At 42.8% G+C, this 20,345-nt stretch overlaps 1 protein-coding gene across 9 annotated transcripts in view; it reads right to left on the bottom strand.

Annotated features, from left to right (window-relative positions):
* RBFOX2 (RNA binding fox-1 homolog 2) overlaps positions 1 to 20,345 on the bottom strand; it is a 170,707-nt gene that overhangs the window by 93,177 nt on the left and 57,185 nt on the right. The gene's annotated exons all lie outside the window — the stretch shown is intronic.

Raw genomic sequence — 20,345 nt, 5'->3', positions numbered from 1 at the left:
CCAGGTTTTAAAACCAAATCCCTAACTAAGTTAAAAACCTTACATTATTTCACAATCCAGTTCTTGTCATTTCTAACCAGGCCTCAGGGGAATAAAACATTTCCAAATCCTAGAACAAATATCTTCCTATCTATAAATACCCATCAAATGGGCAAAACAAAACAAGAAAGGGGAGCATCACCTAAGCTCCTCTGCTGTTTTAACTACAGATCCAATAAAACTGCCATGCTTTAAAGTTTTTCATGCAAACTTAAATACTGTGATTTAACCAGCACTAAGATATTCGTGTGACACTTTGGTAAAAAAGCATCACACTTCTTGTGTCCCTCAGGTAATTCAACGACAAAAGCTTGGTTTAAAATCATATGTGCTAAGGTGCACAGAGCAGGACTTTGCTGACCAGTAATAAACTACTGAATTTTCTGCAAGACTGGCCACTGGGGCTGGTTTACTACTGCACACTGACTTGCAACAAATATTAGCCAAATATAAGAGGGCGCTGCACTCCATAATTCTGTTTCTGGATTAGTCCAACTACATTACCATGCAACCTACTATGCCCATGCATTTCCAGTAACACCAGTTAGGTTAGGTAACTGTTATAAAATCATAGCCTTGTTCCTGCAGATGCTTACATTTATGAATAATTTTAAATTTACAGAAATATGAAGAGTGGAAAAGATCTCCTGACACACAGAATCAGATCAACTGCTATCACACAACATCATCTTAACTTTTCATAAAATTTATCACACTGCATCTTAGAGCTGGGTTTTACAACTACACTGCCCCAGCCAAAAGGCTGCTCTAGAATATCTGGGATTTGTGTTCTCCAGCTTAATGCTATTCCCGAGCAATTTCTGTGTTTCCTTTGTTCTTGTGCCAGTACTGTCCTATGGCTTAGCCGTATTTTATTTTTCCCTTATAATTAACCTTCCTCATGTATTTCCTCTCTAACCATCCAAACAAGAAGCTGTTCCAGTCTTCTGTCACATGACAGGCTGGCTACTCCCCAACCTCTAGAAGCATGCTCTTGCACCTGATCTAGCCTGTGCTCATCTTTATTTTTAAAGACATCACCCAGAACAACATCAGCTTTGTTTCACATTTCCAGCACTAAACTGCATCTTCTCTGGTCTCATTAGTACTCTCCTCTGCAGCACCACATCAGATGCTGTAGAACCTGTCTATAGTAAGAGACGTCATCCCACTATGTAAAACACACATTATCAAGGTAAGAAAACTGGTTATCTTAAAAATAGACAGACTGATAAGGCACAACCAGTTTTAATGGGTTTGTGCTGCCTTTTATCACATTCTTTATTTTTATCCAAGCCTTTAATTAATATTTGTGTGCCAGCATGCAGCGGAGGTTAGGTCTGTATTTACTCAGATCATTCCCCACCAGCAATAGGTGGGAATTCCACTTCCTGTTCTCCAAACATATGACAGCACTCCTATTTGATAGATTAAAACTTCTATCAGATCTGCAACTGCATGAACCAGTTCTTTCACTCTCAGGAATAGGCACCCCCCTTCCCCAGGCACCCCTGCTTCCCAGCCCAGCCTACCTGCCCTAACTAAGGTCTTTGAAATGTCCAGTGTGGTTGCTTCTATGGTGGGTTCATGCCCATTAGCAATACTGCCCTTGCCCCCAAGATCAACTCAAAACAGCAAAGACTGGTTCAATTCTGTGACCACAAGAGCATCCTCATTAACAACCCTATTCTCAACACTAAGTGGCCCCACCTCCTCCCTTCTCTCTAATTGTATTTTGAGAAACTGTCACCCATTTCCTTAGCAACACTTTTAAGGTTTAATTCAGCCTGATTTTTGGCAGTTCTTATTTCATCCCTACTGATTTTAAAGGCACAGTAATCTCTGCTGATAAATTCTCTTTTGTAAATTTGCTTCTTTTTTCACCTAACAACCTTTTAAAAATTAGGCTAAAGTTTCTTCCTAGAGGATTTTCTCCTTTACATATACTATCACTAATTTGTATCCCAAATGTGCCTCTGAAAAAGAAATTAAAAAACATCCCAACCAACCAAAAAAAAAGCCCACCAACCCCAAACCACACCATTCAGGGCTGCATTGACTTCATTAAATATATTGCTTCATGGATCAAAGCTTATATCATGATCATCCCATCCAAAGGTGGGGAGATGGAGGTTCCTAAACAGCTTGTTTTCCTGTAAAACTCATAGCACCAATAATCCACTAACTGTGCCAACAACAGGTGATGATGCTACCATGACAAAATCTTTTGATCTGATAAATATTAACAGCATTTGTTCTCCAAGATGTATCTGAAAAAATAAAGTTTCTCATACTAATATTTATCTCTCTAATGGTACCGGGAATGGTATAATTTTCAAGCCTCAAATTTCTGTCTGAATCCAATCCTATGAGGGATTACAGCAGACTCACAGTACTTCCCCTGGAACCTCTTTTACCATTCTTCCCCACATCAATTTGACCAGAAACAAATCCTACATTATCAGTATTACTCTGCTTTCTTCTTTACAGTCTACTGCATACAATACAGCCTATCACCTTTTACATCTACCCTATCTGAACCATACATAATCTGGAAAGCATGTTAAAGCCATGATTACTATTCTTGCAGATTGATATTATCCCTATAATATCCAGTTTCATGTTCTGCACCAGTAGCTCTGGTTCTTCTATTTGTTATTTCAAATGTCAGAAGTCTACCCAAAAAACCACACAAAAAAAAATAAATAAAGGCACTCTGATGTTTGCATTTATTGATCACACAGCTCCCAACTCTCTCAACTATCACCCATCTAGTTACTGCTGATATTTATTAACATTTAATTTTGTTTTTTTTCCAGCTCCTACCTACCCATCACTCTTTCTAGAGATACTCTTTTACATGTAACTGTAGCTGTATTTACCTTATTTTCCCCTTTCTGTGTACTAAGCAAGGCATGGAGATTACACAAGTTTTTCCCTGTGTTCTCAAAACTCAGTACTTTGCTTCACATGCAGTGCTCTCTTTGATGTCTGGAGACAGAGGAATATTTTTGGGAAATGCCAGGACCACAGCCCTGGGCTTTGCTTTGCCTGCTTTGTTCAGACTGTTTATAGCAAGCATGCTAAGTCACAATTACAAGTACAGCTATAAGAACATAATATAGCCATACTCTCATGATGCTTGAAGCGCAGCCACAGAAGTTCCAGACATTTAACACTTTTTTTTTTTTTTTAATTGCTAAAATACTGTGGTACTGTGGGGACACAGCAATACAGCATGGAATCTGAGATATTTCCATGATACATAACCATTACCCTACATTGATCTTTACTAAGAAATTACACCAACAGTTTCATTTTATGAACCACATTTATAAATCTTTTGCATAATTTTCTGGTCTCCAGACAAATTAATCCAAGCCTTATCTAGTTACTCCCACTAAAGGGCTCTTACCTCTGCTGAATCTAACTCTTCATCGCTAGAAGCCTGGCTGATGCTCTTCCTCTCACCCACCAAAAATGGCATCTTTAACAATTAGCCAATCACTACATCTGCTAAACTAGGTCATCAGGGATCTGATGAGCAGCTTACAATATGTCTCTGCTTTTTAAAGACTGATGTAAATGTAGGAAACATGCCAGCAAGCAAGGATGCATTTTCTGGCTGGGTATGCACTGATTTCCATAGCAGCTAAATAGATCAAGCAGCTCAGCCAGTTCATACTAGTGTTAGACAAACAGCACCAAGATTACATCAACAGAGCTGCAAGAGATTCTCATTTTGCACCAAAGCAGGTCCCATGCCCTGAGCACAAAGGTGGCTTGTGCTCACTCCAGGTGAAAATTTATACTGGCAAGTTCCCATTCCTCTCTCTAGGACTGCAATTATTGCTCGTTTGCTGGAATGGATGCAATGGTTTTCAAAGAGCTGTGTGATTTTCCTTTTTCTTCACAGATTTAATATCACCAACGACTAGAAAACTTACTTATGGTCTAGGTGTTATTCTGACCCTGGAATCATAAGAGATTCAAGTGGGGAGGACATAAATGTAAGCAGAGCACGCACAGAAAAGCTCAATATTCCAAAATGGCACGCAGAAGCAAACAGGACAACACATGGGTGACTGCAGAAACCGGATTTTTCTCACGTTTCAGAAACCTGCCAGTTTTACATAGATGTTCTGATCTCAAGAGCAAGAAGATTTGGTGGTGGATCAGCTGTGCAGGTGAGTGAATAACTCAGCACCCAGCCAGTGCCTTCTCGGCAAGTGAAACGTACTAAGTAGGCAAATGTCACAGATCAGGAACAAGATACATTAAAGCAGAAATGAAACCAGCAGTACTGGGGAATGTGGAGTAGCAGCAAACCAAAGTGTGTTGGATTAGCATAATAAGGACATCACAGGAAAGAATTTGAATGGGTTGGTAAAGCCATAGGAGCCATTTCTTGCCTGAAACCCTATCTGATTAGTTAGTGCTACTGAATCCTCATGTTCATTAGGATTAATAGTCCAAAAACACATTAGCACAAATGAAATTACCAAAAATACACTTTGAATCCAAGAAAAGTAAAAGCCCCCTGGCAAAAGGCCCAAGGAACCCAAAGCTAAAGAGAGGAGCAAAAAGGTAAAGCAGCAAGGATTGCCCCATCATACCCGCGGCTTCTGCCATAGAAATACTCCAGGCAGACAACAGAACTTCAGTCATCACACATCCAGTTCTCATGGAGAAAACACACAATTAGAAAAAATGGAGAGGGAAAAATTCCAAAGATAGTACCGAATAAAACTGGAGCTCTGAAATAGCTCCTGGTCATGTCTTTTCTCCTCCAAGTGCCAGAGATCTCCCTTTTCCATCTTTTTCTGCTACACATTCTCCATTTGCAAGGCAATTAATACTTAAGAGTGATAGAGTTTGTTTGCATGTGCCACTACCACTCTAAACACTCTCCAACCAAGTTCCATAGTACTGAAACCAATCTAAAGTGGCATAACCACACACACACTAAATTGTGGACATAAGATACCTGCATCCTGTTTCTGCCCTTGAGTCTTCACTGCATCATCTACACGTAGCTGTTAAATATTAATTGTTTGTCTAGACTGGAAAACTAGCACAGTTTTAAAAAACAATTACAAATACACAGCATAAGAGGAGAGCAGGTCGGAATTAGAAGTTATTACTTCTTAACTACTGCTTATTTTCAAAGCCTCAACAAACTCTGCTTTAGGGAAGGACATGGAGAAAGAAGGCAGAACAATAATACTAAGTCAGTCTGCTAAAGGAGCATATTGCAAGACCTCTGTCTGCTGGGCAATTGGCACTTTTTATTTTGTTCAGCTTTCTTACAGCCATCCAGCAGAATGGTAACATTAGCAAACTCCAGAAACCTGTATAAATGGGGACTCATGAAATCACAAGCCTGGATCTTCTTCAACCAGAAACCAAACTCTTCCAATGCCCAGCCTACACTGTCACAGCTGTCAAGAGAGTCAGACAAACACTCTTGGAAGTACAGATCCTGCCCAGATAACTTGAGTCCTTGTCTGGCAGCTGAAGTTCATTCAGGTGAGTTAGATTGCCCAAAGTCTACCTCTGAAATTACTACAAAGGGAAAATGTAAGGCAGCGATGAACATTCATCTGAAGTTTGAAAAATCCCCTGTCAAAAGACTGTGTTCCCAGAACTGAGGTTCTATTCACGACACTAACAAGCTGGCTCCCATCAAGGCAGCTTTAAAAGAACAATAACTCACAAGAATCTATTAGTGATTAAGTTGCAAAATGAACCTGCCAGTAGTCTTGATACACCAGCAGCATATAGAAGACGACGACTTCAGCTTTCCTTTCCACCCTAATCCAGTGCTTTACATGCATTACAGAAATGTTTCAATTATAAAATCTTGAGACAACTCCAGAATACCTGAATATAACATGCAGCAAGTCCAAAAGAAGCTTCTAAAACCAGGTGGGATCCATCACCTTAGTTATTACGAAAGGCTTGGTATCAGTGTAACAGGGGGAAAAGAAAGCATACACAGACTTCCCAGAAAAAAATTATTTGTGTCTTAGGTCTGGGCCTTCTTTCAAGGAGAATTCTAAATACTTGGCACTGCTTTAGGAAGCAAATAAGTATACTTCTGGGCTAAGACACTTGATAATGAAGGTGATCATACCACAGCTTTCTTCAGGGACCACTTATATATGCACTGATCTTGGTAATGCTACATGTCCATCAAAATGCTTTTTGCTCGTTACATGAGAAAACAAAAAGGTGTCCAGATGCAGAATTTCAACATCAAAGAAGACAAGGAGTTTTCTCTTGGTAGTTTAGACGTTACACAACAGCCACACTGCCTTTGAATATTCCTTTGGGGGCAGTGGACAAAGAGGAAGCAAAAAGAATAGAGTGGAGGCAGTTTTCCTTCACTTCAGAAGCTGTCCCAGAACCCCAGTCAGAGAAAAGTTTTGCCCATTCTGTCTCTCACAGTCCCACCTGGTTTTTCACTTAACAAGCAGCAGCAGTTCAATCAGTTGATCCTTAAGAGGACAACAAGGAGTTCCGAAAAAGAAAGATTTGACTCTTCTAGAAATAGAGCAGCTTAAGTCTCAGCATTTCTTCAGATCTATGCTAAGCCTACAAAAATTAAGGTTAATTCCTTAATTAAAGAACCACCTTCCTAAGAATAAATATTATTAAAAGTCACCAGATGGTAGTATCAGACATACTCTCACCAAGTATTTTTAATTGAATGAATCACAAACTAGGGCTGGACCACACTGACGATTCCCAGGCAGTGTAAGCACAGCTCTGCCATTACCTCAGAGCCACCAGCAAGTGGCCAAGTGGGGCTGCTGGAAATGCCACCTGCATTCCCAATCTATCCCAGCAAACGGCTCATGGGATAAGCCACTTCCAACAAGGGTTTGAGCCAACATGTTCTGCCCCTCCTTTGCCTGAGGTGAAGGGAGAACATGATCAACTACTGCAGAGCATTTCAGAACATGGCTGTGTGTCTTACTCATCTAGCTGAGCACTTGCTTCCTAGCAGAGACAGTTTTGGTATGGACTTTCCTCCCCAGCTCGCCTCCCAGCTTATCAAATTGCCTCCACGTGACAAACCAAAATAGAATAAGGTACTTGTTCCAAGTTAACGAGTGGCCACACAATAAATTATGCTAGTATGAACTTAAATTTATCCCTACTTTAGAGTGGTATGGCTTCCCAGCTACACAAACAAAAGCAGAATTTGGGGGAAAGGTTTCCTGGGACAGCATTCTGCTGTTCCAACACAGGAGCAAAGCACTCCCTGCCCAGCTTGGTGCAGAGCAGCTGCCCACATCCCGTAACAGTGTAAGCAAGAGGCAAAAAACATCAAAAATACTAAACAAAATTCTTAATTGAATTAAAGTAAGAGAGAAATAAACAGGCAGCACTGTCTATGTGTGATAGCTGAGTTTGAGACTGTATTACTGGTAGGAACTGAGGAATTGGAGAACATCATGCAAGCAGGACCTTTAGCTGCCACAACAGCAGGTCACCAAATAAATCTCAGGAAGTCATCTGGAAACAGCTCCAGCACAGTAATATACAAAATATGATACTTTCAGCATAAATCTGCAAAACTAATTTCATGATAGAATTACATCTGTCCATTAATTTCTGCAGGCCTCAGTTCAAAATCTTGCCCACCTGCTCAGCTTTAGATGATGAATCCTGTTTTTTCCCCCATTCCTGTTAAAAAAAAAAAATTAAAAATCCCAGTCAGGCAACTCAAAAGAAATTCAAGAGCAAAATACCAGAAGTGCTGCAGTTAAGAGTTTGGTGCATTTGCTGAGTGCACAGAAGGGATCCAGAAATAGCATGCAAAGCTGAGGTCTGGCAAAAATGATGCAGTTTACCCTGAAAGAGGAGAGTCAAGACAGGCTAAATGAATGGTGACAGCAGCAAGTCATGCTTTAATGTAGGGGAGGACCCCAGGGATTACTCATCTGGAGGCAGAGGTGCTAGTTATTGCTGTGTCCCTTCTCCAGTGCTTTCAGTAGAGAAGTATAAGGCTGTGGTGGAGAACAGAAAGAGGTATGTTAAGACTATGCCAGCTCAGAGGCAAGAAGTAGTCTTCACATCACTTTCTGCCTCAGACTAAGACAAAAATAGTAAAAGGCAGAAAACAGCTACATTTTGACTGGGATTTTTGAAACCTATCTAGTTTTAAGAAAGCAGGAGAGAGAAAAATTCTGGAAATCTTTTTATTCTCACACAGAGTCCCAGGACATGGGCACAGAGGTCTGCCATGGGCACTTAAGATAACTGCCACCCACACTTCTCCCCAAGAGCCAGAAGAACAGAATAAAGGCTGACATGGCTCAGTCCATAGCCCTTTCATGCAGGCCAGTTTCAACTCCCAGAAAGTTCTAAAACAGGCCACAGCAGCTGAAATCCCCAGACAACAACCACTGAGGGCTTGCTCTGCTTCCACTATCTGCCTGATCAAGATACCTGCTCCTCTGTGACCTCTAAAAAAAAAAAAAAAAAAAAAAAAAACACTCATGTTCATTTACCCTAATCTGCCACACTATCTGCATTGTCTGTCCCAAAACCATGCCATATAGATGGTTTCCTGGCTCCCATGAAAACTCCTATCTCTGCCTTCTCTCACTATCAAGAAATCTCCACCAAAGACTTGGCTCATGTTCTCTGCACAATTCTCCAGTTACTCTGCAATGGGACTACTCTCACTTTGTGGTAACAGGGCTACTAAAGCAAAAATTAACTGCAAGCCCTCTGCATTATCAGCTGGGATATCAGCAGCACTCAACCTTCAGCCTCTGTGGCTTTACAGGTCTCTTAGCATGAATTTAAAAGAACCACTTAACTCAGGCTAGAGATTCATGCATAGGCCAGAGTTAAAGTAGGGCAATACTTAAGCTGCATCTCAAGCTCACATTGTAATGAAGCAAAAGCAGCAACTTCAAGCTCTGAAGGGGCACAGCAGGCACACTCCTGCAACTGCTCTGAACTAGACAGCTTCTGAGAAACTTTTGTGAATCTTAAAAATCTAATACAGCATGACAGTGTGCAACCTGTTTTAGCAGGCAGATCCAGCTGCAGCATCATTTTCACATACATTAACCATCTTCTCAGTACAGTGCTGAGAATGAGACCCTATTCTGCAGCATAGGAACGTAGTAGATGTGCAAACACTGTAGGAAGCAAATTTCAGAATGGCAGATTGCCAACACCTCTGGGCAAATAGAAGAAAAACCATCACTGCCACCCAAATGCCCCAAGATTGTCAGCAATGGAACAGGAAAATGTGTAACCACCATCAAGACAAAAACAAAGAAAATGACAGTCACTTTTCAAAAGGAAAAACACCCATGTTTTCTTCACATTTGTTCCTGGCTTACCCTCTTTGTAATTATGGGACAGAGGTAATAACAGCCACCATAAGTCCAGCTGTCACATTTTGATAATTCAGTGAATGCCCACACAGATCTAATTACCTCAGTCAGTCTACATGCCTGAGACCGCATGTGGCCACAGCCATTCCTCAGCCTTGCCCTGACAGAAGTTTGGAGAGTGGAAGCAACAGCAGTGCTAGGATGATCAGATGTTTTTTAGAGCGACCAAGGTTAAAGTACAGGGACAAGAAGAAGGGAAACAGCTGCTCTAGACCTAGAGACAACAGAATGCTTAAAAACCTAGAAAAATAATTAAACGAGCTAATGAGCCATAGTTAGCAAAGAACCACAGGTCAAGGCAGATACAATTCCTCAGCGGGGGGAGAGGTGAAGAAGGGGAGAAGCCCTCCCATATTGGGACAGAGAGAAACCAAGTTAGCAGCTCCACAACAGAGCTGTGGCAAGGAGAGGAAAAAGGGATATATCAAAACAAGAGGTGATTTATTCTTAAGTTTCAGGGCTGGAATAAGCAGCAGATGATGAACAAAAGGAAACGTCTGTGGTGGATCCAGACAGGAGACAGAAGTGGGATGGCAATGCCACAGGGTTTGTTTTGTTATTGGTTTTGTTTGTTTTAAAAGGAAGTTAATAGAAAAACACCAGCAGCTTAAAATGCTCCAAGCACACAGCCTGCCACTCCTCCTAGGTTATAACAAAAATTCCCGTCTTGTAATGAGAAGGGTTTCTTGGGATCCAGCAGCCTTCCAACCCTTCACCCCCAGCTGGGGGGCCGAGGGGGTTCCCGTATCAGCGGCTCGGCAGCACGGAGCTCCCCACGCTGGCACCGGCCACCTGCCCAGTTCAGACCTGTAATCTCCCCCGACTTTGATTTAATGCAGCAATTACTGGTAATGTGGTTTGAAGGAGATAAATGCCCAGTACAGGGCTGGCTGGCACTGACGCTCATTTCGCTCATGATGCAAGAACAGTTTTAATTAAAATCCCCTTTATGATAAAGGAGCTGCTTGACTGGATGTTTCTGTGCAGCCCTGATACGGAGCCTCCTCCAAAGCGGATTAGAAATCAAAGTTTCCCTCTTCTTGCTACCAGCAACACACAAAAATAGGGAACACTGTCACCATGTCACCCCTCTACAATTTCCTTAACCCTAGAAGTGCCAGGAAAATGCCCACGTTTCCTTAAAAGCAATTGTTACTTCCTTGTCATTGCTCTAAGTGTTTTTCAAAAACTAAGCACAAGGGCTGCTTCAATTGGAATAAACACATCTTCTGTGATCCCAACCTGGTTTCCCCTCTATCTGGTTTAAAAGGAAATCACCTTGGCTACTTCTATGGCAGACCCACACCTACAGCCTGCATTCTGGCAAGGAGAGATTTCAGCCCCATAGTGCTCTGGCAAGGTGGTAGTAAATCAGAATTTGGCTGAAAGGCTGGAAAAGTAGAAGTTTCTGCAGGGTGAGGCAGAGCAGCACGGACAGGAGAGAGAAAAGGAGCAACACTGCAAGATAAAGGCATAAAATTTGGCAGAACAGTCAAGATCCCAGCATAGACATGTTCCAGAAATGATCTGTCAGCTCTTGATCGAGTTACAGCAAATGTAGGTACAATTTTGGGTTGGTTTTCTTCTTTACACTATAGGAAATAACAGAGATGAATACATTGAGCACTGCTAGTTTCTATTGCAAGTGCCAGGAGTAGATTGTCACAGTGAGAAATTGGCCTTGTGCATTACACAGAAAAGGCAGCACTGGGTTTGGAGGCCTGCAGACATTGCAATGTGAAGATAAAGAGCCTCAAGTCTGAATGCGCATTATTCCTCTCCTCAAGCCAACCGAACACACATAAACATAAAGAGGTTGATTTAAGCAGCTGAATTTCTCTGTGACCTTCAGAATATATCTGTGGGCCATGGGACTACCCAGGCCCTGACACAGGTTCCAGTCTTCTCAGAGCATGTGCCTCGTCATCTGAGCAGTGCTCCATATTCCCTGACATCGTCTTCTCCTCCAGTGATGGGATTCTGCTCCAAAAACCCTTTTTCTTTAACATAAGAAAGCAATTTCAAAGTGGCTGTCAAGTTCCATGATTCCCCACTCCCTTCAGACAGCACAGTATCAAACAACAGATGAAAAAAAAAAGAGAAAACTCCTGACAGAACCAGGAGGGATTCAACACAACAGCATAACCAGCTGACTTCACAGGAGACTGAAGCAGCAGACACCAGACCACCAAATGCACTGCTATGAATGATGAAACCAGCCTTCAGGAGAACCTTGCTCCTCAACAGGATGAGCAAAGGGTAAAAACACTAGGTCAGAGACAGCAACATGAAGATTTAGTGTGCTTTTTCTGGTACACAAGGGAAAAAAATGAAACCAAAAAAGGCCTGGTATAATTAACAAGATTAAAGGGGGATTTAGGATCAGGACAGAAAAGCAATGGGCCACATTGATCCTTACAGGATTAAAGCTGGAATCCTACTAAGAGTCCAGTGGTTGAGAGATCAACGCAGTGTAATGGGATTAAATCAACATCAGCTTTTGTTTTTACACAACTGAACCTCCAGCGCCTGTATTTTTACTGCTTCAGATAAGCAGCAGAAAAGTTGACTAGTACCCACAAACAACCAGGGCACAGGCAGCCAAGCACTTCTCCTTTGGCTCTCTCAGGCAGAAGAGCAATAGGCAATGCCACTTTCAGAAATAAAGAACAAAAATATTGTGGTTTATTACAAATTGTCCAAAAAGCCAAGAAAGCTGACGATTTACCAAAGTCTGTGTTCTGGCCAGCCCCACATTAACTGGTATCAAGTGTGTAGGGATCACCCAGGCCTGATGGATGGGGAAGGCAGGAGGACAGTCCCAGCTGCAATCAGACATGCTGCCAACGGGCAATTGGATTTTGATATTGTCTCTTGCCGCCAAGGAACAAAGGACGCAGTATACTCTGCAGAACATATCAGCAAACACATTTAAGACAAATTGTCGCATGTCCCCATTGCACAACAATATCCAAGAATTACAAAAGTGAGAAAAGCCTCTTTCAGCATGTATCATTTGCATTACAGCTGGTGCAACACATGCAGGACAGCTGCACTTCTGTTCCCCTGCCCCGAAATTTCCAGTGCTTGTCGGTAATTTGAGTTGGTAGCAAGGGGGAGGGGAAGAGGGAAACAGGACAAGGCTAGATATTCTTTCTAGATATGTAAGCTATTTTTAAAGTTTTTAATTCTTGTAGGAGAGAAGGCCATGCATGTTTAAATGAGAGGGTATCGATCACCACCACACTTGGTTGAAAAGGGAAGGGGTGTTTATTGCACACCTGTTCGCAACAGCTAAACAGCTGCATTGAGGAGTAACATTCCTTATGCAAGGAAAAAGCATTAAAGGATCTCATATTTCTACAGCACTTCTCAGTCCAAAAGGTGTTTAGAAACAGCAGGTACACACACACTGTATACACTCCACCCAAATTTCTTCTGCAGAAGAAAATTTTCCCGAGCAATAAAATATAAAAATGCCAATACCACCCATTTCTTAAAAGATGCCACACCTACACTGAATGGGCTTCTCCTTTTCAGCTGGTTGGTTCAAAAAAAGTAATCACCATCCAGTGCTCCTCCTCAGTCAAGCAGCAGCCAAAATCCCAGTGTAATAAATCAGGGGGAGGGGGAGGGAAAATAGCTGGAATGACTGCTGGATCCAACAGGCCTCAGAGCAAATCTGCTCTGCAGTGCTGCTGAGATGGTCCCCATGGAGCTATGCACCCCGTTTATGTTGCACCTTCCTGAGAGATGTTTTGTCTTCACTCACAAGGGTTCTCCATCCAAAACACGTGTAATGGATGCAAGGAGACATCACCATCATGATTGAGGGTGGAATGAAAAAGAAGACCATTACAACAAAAATGAAAAAATAGGAACAGGCAGTTCACACTGCACATTTTCTATCTTCTAGCCACGTATACATATTTGAATTCCAGCATTTTTCTGCATTTAAACTTTGTTTCAACACTAGATGATTTATAAATTGTAAAAAAAATGTACAGAGGAGTGTTCTAGTATCATCCTATGCCAGCTCCTTAAATATCATGAATAATAATCCCTAAGAATATCTTTAAAAACTGTCATCTGGTCAAAATATTTTCACTTCATTATTGTCTTATGTCCAAGATTCAATCAGAGCATTGTGTGGGGGACAGCATCTTTCATTTTAGGCAGGAGAAAAACTAACTGCCTTCACCCTGGATTCAGCTTCAGACCCAAGAACCATCTGGTAAAAAATCAGCCAGCGCATTGTGCAGGCAGTATATTAGTCATGAGACACAGGACTCTGAGAACAATGAAACCTAAATTTAAGGGACAGACGAAGGAAACTTAATTACTTGTTTAAGCTTCTTCACAGCTTTGAGGAATCTTTAACATTTTTAGCAAAAGAATTTAGCACTGGAGGGCACAAAGCACATCCTCAATGGATTTCTTAATTCTCTGCAAGCCTGTTTTCACTTCCAGTGTGGAAGTATCTGCACTGGTCCACCAGCACAGCTTGCCTCTCCAGTGCATGGCTGCAGGGTGAATCACATTGCCTTGGGTACGAGGTACCCTCCACAGCTGTGGTATTGCAGAGACAGACTGCAGTTCCTTCTCCAAACTGACAACTCCATACAGAGAACATTTTTCTGACCCCTCAACATCACTCAAGCTCCTGCTGTACCCAGTCGTCCTTGCTGAAGTATGAAGGGGTCTTTTCCAGCTAATTGCATAAGCTGTCCAACCATACTTTTAGTTAAGCATGCACACATACACAGTTGTTACCCTAGTGACTGCTTAGAGCTGTGGCAAAAAAGCCACCCCAATTCAGGTCCAGTCAGAGACCTTTCCTGTAAGATTGCCATTACCTTGGGGGTCAGGACAGCTCTGACAGACTGGAAAGCTGGGTGGAGAGAAACCTAACGGGCAAGTGTAGGGTCTTGTACCTGGGCCAGTACAGGACCTACTAGAGACCAGTTCCTTTCTCCCAGGAAAGACCTGGGACTCTTGGTGGATGACAACCTGACCATCAGCAGTGTGCCCTCACGGCCAGGAGGGCAACTGGTACCCTGAGGTGCATCAGAAAAACTGGCCAGCAGGTCAAGGGAGCTGATCCTCCCCCTCCTAGCTGGCCCTAGTGAGGCCACACCTGGAGTGCTGTACCCAGTTTCGGGCTCCACATTTCAAGAAAGACAAGGAGATAACACAGAGGGTTCAGTAGACGCCACAAAGATGATGCGGGGTCTGGACCATCCCGTATGAGGAGAGACTTCAGGAGCCGTGCCTGTTTAGTCTGGAGAAGAGACAACTGAGAGAGGATCTCATTAATGAATTTAAATATCTCAAAGGTGGGTGCCAAGAAGTTGTTGCCTGACTCTTTCTGGTGGTGCCTAGCGACAGGATGAGGAGCAATGGCCATAAACTAAAACACAAGAAGTTCCACCTCAGGATGAACAAGGATTTCTTTACATTGAGAGTGGCAGAATATTAGAACAGGCTGCTCAGGGTGGTCATGGAGTCTTCTTCTCTGGAGACATTCAGAACCATCTGGACATGTTTCTATGTCACCTACTTTAAGTGATTCTGCATTGGCAGGGGGATTGGATTAGATGATCTCCAGAGGTTCTTTCCAAGCCTAAGAATTCTGTGAAAACAGTAAAGTTCCGTCACAAATGGAATTAAGATTAGCAAATAAGCACCATGGGAAGTGCAGGAAACACAGATGTTCAGTCTCGAATTGCTATTATCTGCACTCTTCCTTAAGCTTTCAGCTGGAAATCACAAAGGCTGAGGTTTATTCTCTCCTTATTCTCTTACAGTTTATTCTCTTCCTTCCAAGATAAACAGGCTGTTTTGTGAAAAACTAACTTAAACAGGACCCAGCCCCTGTCAGTCTTCCAAGACTTGGACAGGCTTACCGCAAACAGTGTCCCCTGTGCTCACCACTGTTTGGACAGGTGGGAATACAGCAGTCAGGCAGAAGAGCCACTGGAAAAATACACCAACTAAGCAAGCCTACATCCCCCTAATTCTTTTGTTTAGGCTCATCAGAGAAGGGAATTCCTGAACATGACGGCAATGTGCTGTACACCTGACTTAGACAAAACTGGAAAAAATCACTGTAGCCTACAGAACAGTGCATCCTGATCCTGAATCTTCATCTTCTGAAGCCAGTACCTTAATTTGAAATGGTTTCTCTTTTTGAACTGCACTGGGCTTTCTTGTCTCAGTAGTGACCTTGGCATCTCCCATGATTACAGGCTTGCAGGAACACACAACTGGAGAAGATCACCTGGATTATCAGCTCTAGTCCTCTAATAACACAGGCAGTCACATTATATAATCTCTTTCATACACTCTTCTTTCTCTGTTTCCTAAATCTCCAAAGCCTGTATAAAACCCTAGATGCAAATAGATGCAAGTTGCTTTGTCACACAAAGCCCCAGAGGAACGCAATGCAGACATCCCCAACCCAGCTGTGCACAGAGCAGCTCGAGTGTGGAAGCAGTATAACCATGTTCATGAGGTGCTGCACCAAAGCTAATAAACCTTATCGAGCAGCAGAACTCATTATCTCAGCTGCAGTGCTGGACAAACATAACTATATTACTTCTGGATTCAAGCTGCTACGTATGCATGCCACAGCATGGCACCACGGGGACTTGCAGGCTGGGGAATCAGCTTACAGGCTACTAGCTCGAGGATTTTCACGTGAGCTCCATTTTATGATTTTCCAGGGCTTTTCTGCTCCAGAGCAAGAATCCAAAAATCAATGTTTGTATTAACACAAAATGTCTTTTAACATATTCACAGAAATTCACCCAGACCTGACCTCTAACATTCATTCAGGAAAACCTTTCTACATCCTCACAGCCGCAGTCTCCCAGAGGCAACTCCATCTCCACCTCTGCCCATGCCATGTGCACACCTTTCACACGAAGCACCCGCGCTCTCCCTCCTGTCAGAGCTCTGGGTGATGCTGATGTTCATTAGCCATGCCTACCAAACAGGTTCCAGCCAAAGACCTAGAGGCACAGCCAGACTTCCCCAGCAACAGCTGCCCCAGGCTTCGTACCAGAAGAGAGCAGGGAGGCAGTTTTCCCTGGATAGCCACTTGTTTTGCTGCTATCAAACGCACGCCATTATGTCCATACTGGCAGTAGCTACCTCTCATGAAAAAAGACCAAACAAATAATAGAAAGACCTGTCATGAGGAAGAACTCATTGCTAAGACCCAAGTTTGGCAGCAGAGTTGGGTTTCCAATCCCTTAGTGGTAAAGGTGATGAGCTCGGAGCCTAGAGGGAAAAATTATTCCAGTGAATGCAAAGAGAGATTTTAAGTGACAAAAAGCCAAGTAAAAGACATGTCAGGAAGAAAACCAACAAAAAAATTCAAAATGAGCTTGGCAAGCTTACTAGCACTATTCCTGCTATATGGTAATTAGTGGGTCTAGGTAGGATCTTCACTTTCATAGGGCTCTAGAGAAAGAAACAATTTCTCATTGCAAGAGGCAGCCAGCCCTCTGACAAACACTCAGCATGTACTCTGTACACGGCAGCGAGAAATGAGGAAATTATCCATACCCACTATAAACAGAGCAATGAATCCGGTGCTTTCCTACCAGAAGCCTAGCAACAGCATGGACCTCCCTTACCTTGGTCCCTCCTGCCTTTGATAGTTTCAGCTGTCTTTGAGCACAGGAGAAGGATGATTGATAAATTGCTTCATAGGGCTGCTGCCCCTTCCTTTCAACCTTTCTTGTAACAACAGACCTCCAACAAGGCAACATTCATACATGTAACTCTCAGAACACATCATGCTCTTTAGAAAATACTTGGAATGAAATTACTCTAGATTATATCTCATGACTCACAGTACACAAAGATTCATCTGCTCATAAATGAAAAAACTCGGTCTTTCTTATCCAGTAAAGGGTTTAATGCTTTTCCCACCTTCAAACCACTCTGCTCCTGGCTGTCACCAGCACAACACCTGCCCCCATGTTGTCACTCCTGATCGCCCTCAGCACAAAGACCCTCTTGCCTTCACAGCCCAAATTACCCATGTCCCATTTAGAGAACTTATGACTAGGAGCTCTCTTCAGCAATTCAAGAGCCCAGACAGCTGCACACAAATGGGGATGAGTGTGAGAAGAGACAAAACTAGAGTTAGATGGTCCCCCACAAACAAAACACTTGCCTGCAAAAACAGAACTCCTATATGCACCTCTTATACATAAGGCAAATATCCACCTTGAGTTGCAACACTGACAATACACTCAGTTTGCAACATCAGAGAGACTATCACATCATCTCTGCCTCAGAAAGACTTTATACAGCTGCATCCTACACAATGAAAGTGTTAAGATAAATAGTCTCTCTTGATATTTAATGGCACACATAGTCTGCTCCCTTCACTGCGCTCACAATGCCAAGCATTAGGTCATCACAACAGATATTTTAAGTTTCCTACTCCCCAGCTCTCCACAGCCCACTATCTCCTGCAGTCTACAAGGCTCTCAAATATTTAAGAGTATCCTGCAACCAGTTTCACCCAAGGGAATACAGTTCAGCAAGCAGGAATGTCAGACTGAACCAAGGCTACACCACCACTTCATTCCAGAGACAGCGTTATAATCAGGGACTGTGATGTTGCAGGTAGCCTGTATGTCTAGGTTCAGTATCCACACCACAGCTGCAGAGGAAGGTGCATTATCCTTTTTATTTTACTGTTTGTCAAACCTGACAGCACTCAATATTGCACAATCACTTCAAAGAAGATAATTCTGTAACATGCACCCCTGGGGGATGGGGGGCTGGGGGAGAAACATTATGGTTGCTGTGGGAATCTTAATTCTGGATTTCAGGACTTGCATATTTAAAACCTCAAATTTAACATTGCATTAATGTAGCTTCATGCATTGAATTAAGGAATGACTCAGTACAAATCTCCATGCATCTACTGAAGTCCTGACATCCCAAGGACAAGAGGCACAGAATAGAAAAAAAGATAGTACAGGCAACAAGAAGAGAATGAGAGGCAGAGAGGAACCTGTGAGCAGGGAAGCAAGAAACTGGCACAGCCGAGGCACAACAAACCCCACACCAAACCAGATCTGTCAGCTGAGGCTCCTTGTTCTTACAGCTAAAGGTTATGTAGCTTGCCAGGATAAAAAGAGCTTAAAGCAGAAACATAAATGGGCACAGAGGAAAAGGTCCCTGAAAGGTCCAAGGAGGAGATTCCCTGAAAGAAATAGTGTAACCTGTACAGAGAAGGGAAAGATCATATCTAGATAGCAAAAATTCACTAATTTTTTTTAATTATCATGGCAGAGTGCCCAGATGATGACTTTAAAATCCCTTCAGCTATTCAAGCATTTAATACTTATTTTCTCCACTTCTCTGAAGTTTAACTGCAATGCAAACACAGTGGTAGTGCTGCCTGAAGTTCAGGGTGCAGGCAGAAGCAGCAGCCAATGGGGTTCATCCATTGGCAAGCATCCCAAAACTCAACTCTCTTTTAAGAATCCAGGTCAGTGCTTCATGTTTTGGGCCAAAGCTGGTCTTTAGGCAGGCTAACACCTATATTTTATACTAGAGTGCTCACACTCCTCTTAGCACAGGAGGTGAGACAGCAGGGCAGCTCTCCTCTGCTCCCACACTCATCCTCCCCATTTCAGCAGAGTAAGGAACATCTCCATTGTTCATTCCTTATCTAAGATCAGCAGCAGCATTGGCTGAATTACTTCTCCTCTCACCCCACCCACCAAACCAAGCACAAATCTTAGCTGAGCCATGGGTGCTGCCCAGTCTTTCTCCCTAAAACCAGCACCCCAAGCAGGGGTCCCACACACCAGGCTGTGACAAGGGGCTGAGTGCAGAAGGTGGACGTGCCTGCCAGCAGGGCCTGCTGGATGAAACCAGGCAAGTGTGCATACCCCTGTGAAGAATCAGGTTACCCTGCAACAAAGATAGTGTGTGTATGTGCAAAGGAGGGAAGTCAAATCCTTCTGCCTGGGTTCCAAGGCTTGCTTTGTTGCTAAAATAAACCAGTGTTTGTTCCTGGGAGTGATGGGGAGCCGGACTCAAAGCAGCCAGAGGCAGAGAGAACCCTCTCATTCTGATCACAAACAAGAGTTAAAAACAAACAAACAAACAAACAAACAAACAAACAAAACAAATCAAACCAAAAACTTGGGACCCAACTATTCTTTACTTCACGTACCTGGGTAAGGAAACCCAAGGGCAAACTGCTGATGAAGGGTGCCCAGGAGCAGACAAAACTATACATTGATGATTGAGCAGTCTAAAAGCTGACTGCTCCAGTGGAAATTCCAGTCCTTGCTCAAAGGCTGAAAATATATAAGCCTTTGTATAAGCTATTACTTTGCTTGCTGGATCTATATAACACTTTACATATGTTTTTTTTCCTGACATTTTCCATACTCCACCAGAAACTTGAGTAACTGTGCCACTTCTGGAAAAACAAGCTTGCATCCAGCTTTTCTCGAAAGAGCTTCTCCCCTCATCCTCAAAGTCCCAAACTGCAAAACTATCTAACCCCTTCCTACTCCTCTCCCAGCCTTCTGAGACTTACAGATCCCTTTCAGCAGCACTCCTTCACTACCTGGGATGTCTCTCAGTAACACCAAAAATCCCATAAAGCAGAGGCACATGGGAACAGCTTTATGCATAAAAAAAATTATATATACACACACAGGTCTCTCAGTTGGCAGAGACTGAGCAGCATTATGCCAAAAATTTTGTCTCCAAGGCACCTGCCCAAAACTGTTCTCTCCAGAGGCACTTATAACCACAGGAAAAGTCTGTTTGATACCCAGTTAATAGTACTTGCTCAAAATATTATTTTTTTTCAAAGGGAAAACTAGCCCA

The sequence above is a fragment of the Ammospiza nelsoni genome, chromosome 5 (assembly GCF_027579445.1).
Source record: "Ammospiza nelsoni isolate bAmmNel1 chromosome 5, bAmmNel1.pri, whole genome shotgun sequence".
NCBI classification, from domain to species: Eukaryota; Metazoa; Chordata; class Aves; order Passeriformes; family Passerellidae; genus Ammospiza; species Ammospiza nelsoni.
Note: the sequence above shows the minus strand (reverse complement) of the source record. Positions and strands in the feature narration are given on the sequence as shown.